This window comes from Dama dama, chromosome 24, assembly GCF_033118175.1.
Source record: "Dama dama isolate Ldn47 chromosome 24, ASM3311817v1, whole genome shotgun sequence".
NCBI lineage: Eukaryota > Metazoa > Chordata > Mammalia > Artiodactyla > Cervidae > Dama > Dama dama.
In genome coordinates this window covers 28,998,599-29,009,484 of record NC_083704.1, presented here as the reverse complement: position 1 = coordinate 29,009,484, position 10,886 = coordinate 28,998,599, and positions in this window count along the sequence as shown.

Genomic DNA, 10,886 nt, shown 5'->3' with positions numbered 1-10,886 from the left:
TGCATTTTAAATAAGAACATAAATAGAATGGTTAAAAGTAGATTGGCAGCATGTGCTCATTCCACACCCAGAACTAGAGGGACATCTGTTATATATGTGACAGGCCAGGCCTGAAATCTGGTTCTCTGAGAACCAACTAGTGTTTGTTCAATTTGGCCTAAGTCAGCCTGATGAAACAAAGAGCAGGTCGGTCACATTCTGTCTATTTTGGCCATAGAACTAACCCATGAATAACCACCCATTGATCAGGGTAATAAAATACTTTTTAAAAACTGTCATATTTGAAATTTCTGCTGTTCTTGTAAGGGAGGAAAGCGTACCTTGGCATGCCAACGATTCTGAATCCTTATGCAATAATTCAGTTTCATCAGTTTGTATCTGATGATGAAGAATCCCCACCAATGCAGAGAAAGGCAACCTTTGCACAGAGGTTTATCAGCTTTCTCCTCTGTTTTCCTTTTGGAATGTCACTACTGTTGGGCCTGACACAATATGCTGAGGGGAAATTGGGCACTTACAGGTCTAGTAGGAAGCAGTGGAAGGAATACCAAAGAAGTATCTGACTTACTTGCCTCCCGAAGCTTCACTTTCTTGTTTGGCAAGTGAGAATAATCATATACTTATCTCCTTAAGTTATTGTGAGGATTAGATAGTTCATGTAACACCTTTGGATAGTAACAGACATAGGAAGTACTCAAGGAAAAAGAACAACAACAAAAAAATAACCTCGTTGTTTTCTTTGTCTACCTTTCTCTACCATCTTGCATACTGATTGATAGTACTCTGCTTAGTCACTCAGTCATGTCTGACTCTTTGTGACCCTATGAACTATAGCCTACCCAGGCTCCTATGTCCATGGGGATCTTCCAGGCAAGAATACTGGAATGGGTTACCATGCCCTTCTCCAGGAGATCTTCCCAACCCAGTGATAGAACCCAGTTCTCCCACATTGCAGGCTGATTCTTTACCATCTGAACCACCAGGGAAGCCCAAAATACAGATAGATCTGAGTGCAAAAAAAAAAAAAAAAAAAAAAAGTTTTTTTTAAGGAGGTGAGTACTTGCCTAAATAGTTTTATATAATATGCAGTGCATTTCTGGAAAACTCTTCTATGCCAAAGAAGAATTCAAAAGAGTTTGTCAAATCATCTGTAAATCTCCTATCATCTGCTTGCAGATCTGGTCTAAAAGACAATGATACTAAAGTATGTTTACAGGAATTTAGCTTTTTCTTCAAAAAAATGATCTCCATGGGCAAATAAACTGGAAAGTGGACTAGAAGGCACACTCCATGATGACAGGGTCTACTTTACTATGACATCCAGTGCCTAGCACACTGCCTGACATACTGTATTTATTCAACAAAGATTATTCAGATGAATATTGCTATATATTTCTATAAATTAATAGCACAGAATCTGGAATGTACAGTCTGTTTACCATTATATGAGATTGCAAGCGATGAATATAAATCCTGTTTTACCATTTCACTGAAACGTAGTTTCATGTCCCCACACTCTACTATAAGAAAGGAGACTTCTAAGATGGCACTTCTAAGTGAGGCAAAGTCCATGCTAAGATTTTATGGTGCTAACCATTTTAAGTGCATTAGTCCACATACTTCCCTATGGACTTCTAATATAGGCAGCAGTGTCTCTGTCATATAGATGAAAAAATTGGAACATCCCAATAGCTTTAACAAAACATTTTGTGCATTTGATACAGAAAACCAGTATTTGAACCTAGTCTGTTTGCAAAGGTCATATACAGTCCTGGTTCACACTAGCCCACTTTGCTGGCTGTCCACTGTTCCGAAACTCTAGAGCCCTTTACACAGCCAGTAGAATAAAACAAGCTCCATGAGGGCAGACTATACCTGTCTTATTCATTTCTGTATTATGTGGCATGTCAATTAGTAGAAATTTAGTTAATGACTTGGGAGTGAAGGACAGTGTGTAAATGATTTCAGCCTGTTTGTTTGCATAGCCTGTCATAATGTGTGCATGTGTGTTTGCCCTCTTATTTCTACTTCTGATTAAGTAGATACAGGCTCTCTTTTAGGCTCCCAGTTATCTGATTTGGCTGTCCAAGCAATTGGCAAGCTGTGCATAATGATGAATATACTGGTAGCTTTACTTCCCCACTAAGTGCATCCAAGTAAAAGCACTGAAAGTCGTACGATTCTTGCCACTTAAAATCTGACACCTAATGTATTAGGTATTAGAGTGTTTTGTGCTTACCTTTAGCTCTTCTTCGGTTTAGGTGATTAAAAAATGCCTGTTGCTGTCTGTATGTGCAACATGCTTCATTAACAGTGATTTATTTGGGAGTTTAAGCAGAATTGGCACTCTGCAGCACACCAGTGGGCAGAAGGAAAACAAACGTGAGATGGTTGCTAAAAACCCTTCTTTCCTGCTCTGTTGGTAGGAGCCTTAAGAAAGTTTGCAAAGTTTACTACCCAATACCCAGAAAGCAAAACTAAAACTGTAGTCTCTGGGCAATATCAGCTCCCCCAAGCCAATCAAGTTCCTCCATGCACTCTCCTCTGACGCTCAGGAGGGAATCTTACGGGTTACGAGTTGTTCCTCTTTGGCACAGTGAGCTGCCTGCATCCATGTCTCTCCTAAAGCCAGATTCCTCCACTGCTTGTCCATCTTCGTTTCCCAAAACGTTTGCCTCCTCAAAGTTATGCTCAGCTTTTTTAGTAGAATCCGGCTAGAGAGATTTTCTCTTACATTGCTTTCAATAACCCGGAATCATCACTGTTACTTTGCCGAGGAGAGTGTTTCAGTCGTTCAGTCATGTCTGGCTCTTTGTGACCCTGTGGACTGTGGCTCGCCAGGCTCCTCTGTCCATGGGATTTCCCAGGCAAGAATACTAGAGGGAGTAGTCATTCTCTTTTCCAGGGGATCTTTCCGAACCAGGGATCGAACCCCGGCCTCCTGCATTGGCAGGAGGATTCTTCTACTGAGTCACCAGGGAAGCCCACCGAGGAGAAAAGTAAGGCTAACCGAGGTTAAATGACTTGCCCAGGGTCAACAGCTAAATGGTAGATGTGGGATTTAAAACCTGGTTTGTGTAATTCTAAAGCTGATATTTTCAACCACCATAGGGAAAGCTAAGACATTTTTATATAATTTGCAAACCATGTTGATTTTGTCGTGTCTATTTGAAATGCTATCTGGGAACGATTCTGAGACTGCCCCTGGGCTAAGCTGGAGAAAGTGCCATGCTCATTTAGCATTGTCTTCCCCGGGACTGGGAGGTGAATCATGGTGGTGTCATGTCTTTTTCTGTCTTCTGTTATGATCTACTTCTGTTGCAGTTTTGTTGTACTGAGAGTATACATTCCAAAGCAGAAATGAAGTAACTGAGAAGCAGACTAAAGAAGAGGAAAGTGCCGTGCACCTTTTACATTGCAATTGCCTGTTTTTCTAATAAGCCTGTGTTATAACTTCAGTATTTAGGAGAATTTCAGTAGTGTGGATAAACATCCATATTATGAAGTTCAATTTTCAGGGTTGCTTTCTAGTATGATGCAAATATCCTATATCTTGTTGGTGGTAGGGGTGCTATGACTGCATCATTTTTTAAATATTTTTTAAAACCTTTGTTTATTTATTTGTCTGCACTGGGTCTTGACTGTAGCATGCAGAGTCTTTCATTGCAGCATGTGAAGGCTTAGTTCCCTGACCAGGGACTAAACCTGGGCCCCTGCATTAGGAGCATGGAGTCTTAACCGCTAACCACCAGGGAAGTTCCCATGACTGCATAAATTTTGGAAATCTCATTAACCTTTATGCTAAGATGAATACATACTAGTATATGTGAAATATACTTCAGTAAACTTGTGGGGAAAATACTCAGAGTTTATGTCCTGTCTCCATTACTTATCAGCTCTAACTAAGGACAGTGTACTTACCCCTTAAGTATAATATTGTTGTATCACTTAAAGGGTTGTTTTAAAGATTATATGAGTTAATACTTAGGAAGCAACTACTACATAGTATGTGCTTTGTGATGTCTATTTATCATTTCCTTAGTTATTTCATATTGCATTCTACCATGGCATTGCCTCCAGCATTAATAGCTTAATCACACATTCTTTTATGCTGCTTATTAATTACATATATTAAGCTGGAAACTTTTACAAATAGATCTTTCATATATGGATAATTGCATAGTATACATAATATATGTAATTGTATCTTTGAATACAAGGCTTTTCTATTTTCATCTAAATGATGCTAGAATACCACAAAGTATATTTGTTCGTTTTTCAGTTGAATTTTAAAAGTGTTCAGTATCTACATGTTTCTAAATAAATATTTATTCAAACCGAGGGATTGCAATGTGTGTTTGAACATAATCCAAACATTAGACATGGTAAGATGTTTAGGGTGAATATGAGATATATACTTAGAAAACTAAGCAAATAAATAGAAATTTCTGAAGTCTTTAAAAATTTAACTATTACAAAAAGGAAAATATTAGCATACTCTCTCTGGGCCTTAGTTGAAAAATCATTAACCAAATTAAGTTATGTAACTAAATTTGGACGAAAGTGGAACCAGGTATTTGTGTGCATGTTTATGTATGTGCAGCTCTCATTGAGAGTGATTATAAAAGGAAATTGGATTGTCATCATTTATAAAAGAAACTAATATATATATATAATATCCCCAAATTGAGAAATAGTGGTCTAAGCATTTTTATGATGATTGAGATACTTACCAGAAAGGCAACTTGTTTTCCTTGGGAAGAAGTTCTGTCAGGGAGTAGAAGTATTTAAGCTATGTTTATGAATTACTTTAATAAAAGTAAAATGTAAATACAACTTTGGAAAGTTGTATATTAAGTGATTACCTGGTGGAGACTATGAATAGTAGATATGTATTTATGGCTGGGGATTAAATTGCAGTAATGGAACCATACACAGAACCTAAAAGCAGTGTATCAGTATCTGAAACAGCTTTGACGTGTGAGAAGATGGGGTCATCTGAGAAATTGTGAGATGTCTAATTGGTTATGGCAAAGACATGGTGACCACTATTCATTTGACAGATTAAATCCTTTGAATGCACACCCTTTCTCTGATATATGATGCATCAGGGCTTCAGTGATTCTTAGAAGCAACCTGATCTAGATCTTTCTTTTATAGGTAAAGAAACTTGCCCAACAAGTAAATAACAGGACTGACCTAGGAACCAAGTTGTTCTGAATCTCAATCCTGTGATCTTTTGAAATGGCACTGTGATTATTGGAATTACTTTCATTTTTTTTGAGATGATCTCCTGAGGAGCAAAGTGTAAAGGTCTAAAATCAATGTAGAGTAAGGTTTTACAAGGAGAAAGTCAGAAATACAGAACAGACTTTTGAACTTTGTGGGAGAATGTGAGGGTGGGATATTTCAAAAGAACAGCATGTATACTATCTATGGTGAAACAGATCACCAGCCCAGGTGGGATGCACGAGACAAGTGCTCCGGCCTGGTGCACTGGGAAGACCCAGAGGAATCGGGTGGAGAGGGAGGTGGGAGGGGGGAATCGGGATTGGGAATACATGTAAATCCATGGCTGATTCATATCAATGTATGACAAAACCCACTGGAAAAAAAAAATAATAATAAAAAAAATAATAATAAAAAATAAAATAAAATAAAATATCAGGCTTATAAAAAAAAATAAATAAAACACATCCACAAATTCTTTAAAAAAAAAAAAAAAGCAATAGTGCATATATACTCTAAGAAACTTTAATACGAGATTTTTCAAAATCAGTGTGTAGAAATCTTTTGGCTCTCAAAATGTATAAAAGATGTTCTTTGATGACTGAATTGATAAGATGTTGACTCTCTGCTTTTATGCTGGAGTGAATATTAATATAATCATTATATTTCTGGTTAGAATTGCCATAAGTGGCAGACACCACACAGTCTAGAAAGCCTTTAAAAATAGGGGTAATTGTCTACCTTAGCTGACCCTCTGTAGTTCCTAAAAGTCCTCTGTAATATGATCTTATGATGGAAATAGAGTCCAAATCAGCTATTGAGTAGGTAAGTATCATCTATATAAGATGGTGCATCTCATGTGTGCCAACCTGTTGGTTAATTGATGCAGTTTTCCAAATGTCTTATCCAAACATTTTATATCTTCTTTACACTATTCTCTTCATATATTAAGATGCTTGGGACAAGCTATTCAAAGAGAAACCAAGCAAGACACATTTTCTCACCTTCCTGGCAGACTGCTTATTGCACTGTCCACTGAAGCAGGGACGATCTCAAAGAAATAGTTGTGGAAATATGTTTCCTGTAGAATATAGAGTAAAAATCTGTGCAAGGAGACAATGTATTAAGCTAATTTGATTGATATTAATTTTCATTGTCCAAGAAGAACCTGTAGACCAGATACCATAGGATACAAAGTATAGATTATCTGTACCACTAAGTTGGTATATAAACTAAGTTATATAATCAGTGATCTTTTCTACCCAACTGAGTTGTCATGCCCTTATGGACAGAGACCTTGACCTTGACTCTGCATTCTGCATATAGCCATGTGAATAATGAGCACTCAAATATATGTTGACTGATTGAATATTAAGATTTGACTACATACCATCTTTCCTTGAAATGATTGACAGCTGGCTTTCCGAGGAAGCTGAATTTCTCTCTTGCTTTTAGTTCTGCTCTCTGCTTTCTTGCCATTATGATTGACTGCACCCCTTATTAGTAATTTTAGAATTAGAAAATGCTCAGTTATACACGAAACTGTGGATGATCATTTTTAACAATCTTGCCTTAAGAATGACTGCATTCTAAATAGTAATTAGCCAGAAAATAATCACTCCTGTTGTTTTTACACTTAAAGGGAGAAAACCTTCATAGTTGTGCTCTTGACAAGAAGAATTCTGAGTTGACTCTAGTGAAATACAGTCTTCTAACAAAGTCTCAGCTCTGAAACCCATGCTCCACTTTATAATATGAATATTACACAGATCGCGTACCTCTCATCAGTGGTGCTGGCTTCTGTTTCTGCAGGACAGCATGAAAAGCAGAGTTAGAAAAGAGGCAGCACCAGAACTTTATGTCGTCATGTAAAAGACACATCACTTAACTTACATTTCTGTCGATGTGTTAGAAAAGAGAAGTATGCAGTAGGAAGACATAGATTTGAACACTGGCTCTGTTGATTTAGAGATGTTTGACCTTGAACAAGTTCCGTAGACTCTCATAGTCTAATTTCCAATATTATAGTTTTATAGAAGATAGTGACATCTGACCCTCCAGTGTTGCTATGAAGGTTAAATGAAAAGGGAATATCAAAGCTCGTGGTAGACACTTGAAAGATGTTAGCTAAGTTTATTCTTTCACTGACACTGTTTATTGATTGTCTGCTCTGTGCCATGAGCCTCTAAAATACTATCCCATGAGCCTCTTAAATACCAATGATTAAGACAAATATTCCTACCTTTATGAAGTTTACAATCTGAGAGGAGATTTGAACTTAATCTAAATAATAATAATAATGGAGATTTACTTTTAAAACATAGATTGGTTAAAGTTTACAACACGTGTGTGCAAAAGACAGGGTTCATGGTTTGAGTCCCAAACTGTAGACAAGCAAGTATGTTTACAAAGATTAAGTGACTTTCCCAAAATTGATAACTAGTGGCAAAACCTGGAAGAAAGGACTTAATTCCAATCTAGTGTTTTTATACATGAGGTTGTGAAAAATAACATACTTAGTATTTAGAGATGCAGATCCCGTGTTGACCAGAGGAGACAGGCAAAGGGCAGGACTAGATATTCTGTGCTTCTGGGAGTTGCATGTAAAGCAGATTCCCATACAGGGAAACCAGATAGATTCAGAACTTTCCCCTGTTTAAAAGCATCCCCATCCTCCTCCAAATCTTCAGATTCAACTCTTTTTTTTTTTTTTTTTTTTGGCCAGGGAGGGTGAGGGTGGGGAACTGCATAGGGTCTTAATTGTGGCACATGATCTGCTTGCAGGCGCCTGCTTGTCTGCCCAATTCTCCATAATCGTGGCATGTGGGCTCCAGAGCTCATGGGCTCAGTAGTTGTAGCGCATGTGCTTGTTTGCCCCATAGCATATGGAATCTTAGTTCCCCAACTAGGGATCAGACCTACCTCGCCTGCATTGAAAGGCAGATTCTTAACCAGTGGACCACTAGAGAATTCTCCAAACTCTTTAATATATAGTCAAGGTCCTTTGGGGATCAAGCCCGTGGCTTAGGTGGTGGTGTACTCTCTTTAACAAGGGTGATTGCTAAGTGTCAAGGTCCTGTCCTCGGTCCCTTCCACACTTTCTCTTTAGACTGCACAATAAGCCTGCATTAACCCACTCCAGTACTCTTGCCTGGAAAATCCCATGGATGGAGGAGCCTGGTGGGCTACAGTCCATGGGGTCGCAAAGAGTCGGACACGACTGAGCGACTTCACTTTCACTTTTCATGGGTATTTTGGACATGAACTTAAGCAAGCTCCAGGAGATAGTGGAGGACAGGGAGGCTTGCTGTGCTGCAGTCCATGGGTTTACAAAGAGTCGGACACCATTTAGCAACTGCACAGCCACATGGGTATTATTGTCATTACAGATGAGCTACCCTGCTGGGGAATGTAGATTCAAGCGTAGCGTCAGATGTGAGTCTGTCTACTTTGCTCCTTCCATTATCTTGCTTTGCAGTAACTTGAACACTTTCTAAATTTTCCCTTTCCTTGTCCATGTCACTTGACTTGGCATTTCCTTCCTCTCTCTTATTTATTCTTTAAGACTCAGTTCAAACTGTTAGCCCCTTTGGAGAGTTTTTTATTTTTTTGGTATTTGTTTGTTGTTTATTTGGCTGTGTTGGTTCTTAGTTGCATCATGCAGGAGCTTTCATTGCAGTGCGGGGACTCTAGTTGTGGCTCTGAAGCCTGTGGGTTTAGTTGCCCCAAGGTATGTAGGATCTTAGTTCCCCAACCAGGGATCGAACCCATGTCCTCTGCATTGCAAGGTGAATTTTTAACCACTAGTCCACCAGGGAAGTCCCTGGAGAGCATTCTTGAAGCCCCTGCCCTACCCCACCCCTTGGCTCAGTTAAATGATGTTCCTTTTCATCCTTAGCACCTTGTCCTTCATAGGTGTATTATGTGAATTGCACTGAAATACAATGATTGGTTTAAACGCCTTTCTTGCCAAGTTAACAGTGAGCTCCTCGAGGGCAGGGCTCTTACCTCTCTGCACATCCAACCCCTAGCCCTGCCTCTGTCCCCATTAGCACATCTGCTTATTCATTGAGCTGAAATAGAGCTATTTGGATAACGACAGATTTTTAATTTAGTACAGTGCTAAAACTAATCTTTATGTGATTAAGCCCTATATGTAGAACCAGGACATGTAAGGAAGAACTGAATCATGCTGTGTCTTGAACACTATATACTGAGTTCTTCAGCATGACTGTTGGAATAAGAATTGTTTGAAGAGTTGGAGGCTAGAGGAGTTTTGCTCTGTGGAGCTCTATGTACAGATACACTGTGGAATTCTCAATTATTCATCTCCTTCTGGCTCTGCCAGCGAAAGCTGTCCAGTCCTGTTTCACTGTGTGGTCTCCTCCCAAGGATTTACGAGTCTAATTCTTGGTCAAGGTCCCACCGTTAGTGCTGAGTACACTGCCTTTTGCTACAACCACCTTAGGATAAACCAGAGAGACTCTCAGCTGCAGGGGAGATCTATGACCGCCATAACTCTCGCCTCATCCCACAGCTTGCTTTCTGGTTCTGGCAGAAAACCGAAATTATAAAACTTTGTATCCTGCGCCATAGCCCCACATGAGGTTCATGAATCTTCACCTCCCTTCAGAAAACCCAGTTCTCTAGTTAAGACTGCCCACCAGACAAATTACTGTCAACTGGCCCATTATTTCTGATTAGTGAAGGTGAGCCTTACCTACTGAGAGGTAAATAAATGCCAATCAGGTTCTTGAAATCCTTCATCTCTAAAAATCTACAGCTCTTAACAGAACGTGCACTGTAAACAGCATCCTATCATGAATCAAATCTTTATGGTATAATTGGATACATTTTCTAAATTAATTTTAATTGCTTCAAGAAACTGCTTAACATTGTAGATCAATCCCCAGGTCTGAGATGACATTTCCCTCACAAAATTAATTATTAATACCCTGATCATTTGCTAAAAACATTAATAGTTTTCATTGATCAGCACATCCTGTTTATCTAAAATGGCCTAATCACCATGCATGTCAGAAGAGTATTTCAACATATCCAATTAGAGACACAGCCCGCTTTTCAGCCGCATCAGCAGATCAGAAGTTAAGAGTCCCTTTTGTCTTTACAACATATCTAGTCTGGTTTTATCAGAAACTGAGGTATTTAAGGGCACAAAGGACAGGAGAGTTCTCTAATGATGGTTCTTCACTTTCTATAAGCTTTCTGGTAAACATAAAGGCTTCTAAGTGATCACATGGTATCAATTAATGCTAAGAGCCCTTGATTAACGAGCTTGTGTCGGTCCGTGTTCTCATGTAAACCTGTGTTCCCTCAGTGTTTTTCCTGGTAAGTGGTAGTGAGATGAGAAGCCTCAGGTTATCATCAGCTTAAAAAAAAAAAAAAAATCTCAGGGCTACAATAGTAATCATATCTAGCATTTGTATGGTGCTGTGTGGTTTTCAATGAGGTTTCATTTACTTAACTAAGAAGAGTCTTTTGAAACAAGCTTGGGAGGGAGGCTGAGTGGAATATATACCCAGGACCCTGTAACTTGTTATAACCCAAGCTGTAAAGAGAATGTGTCTTATGGTGCCTTAAATTTCTCATTTATTTGATTAAATGATGAATAGGAAGAAGGATTCTGCTCATCTTTC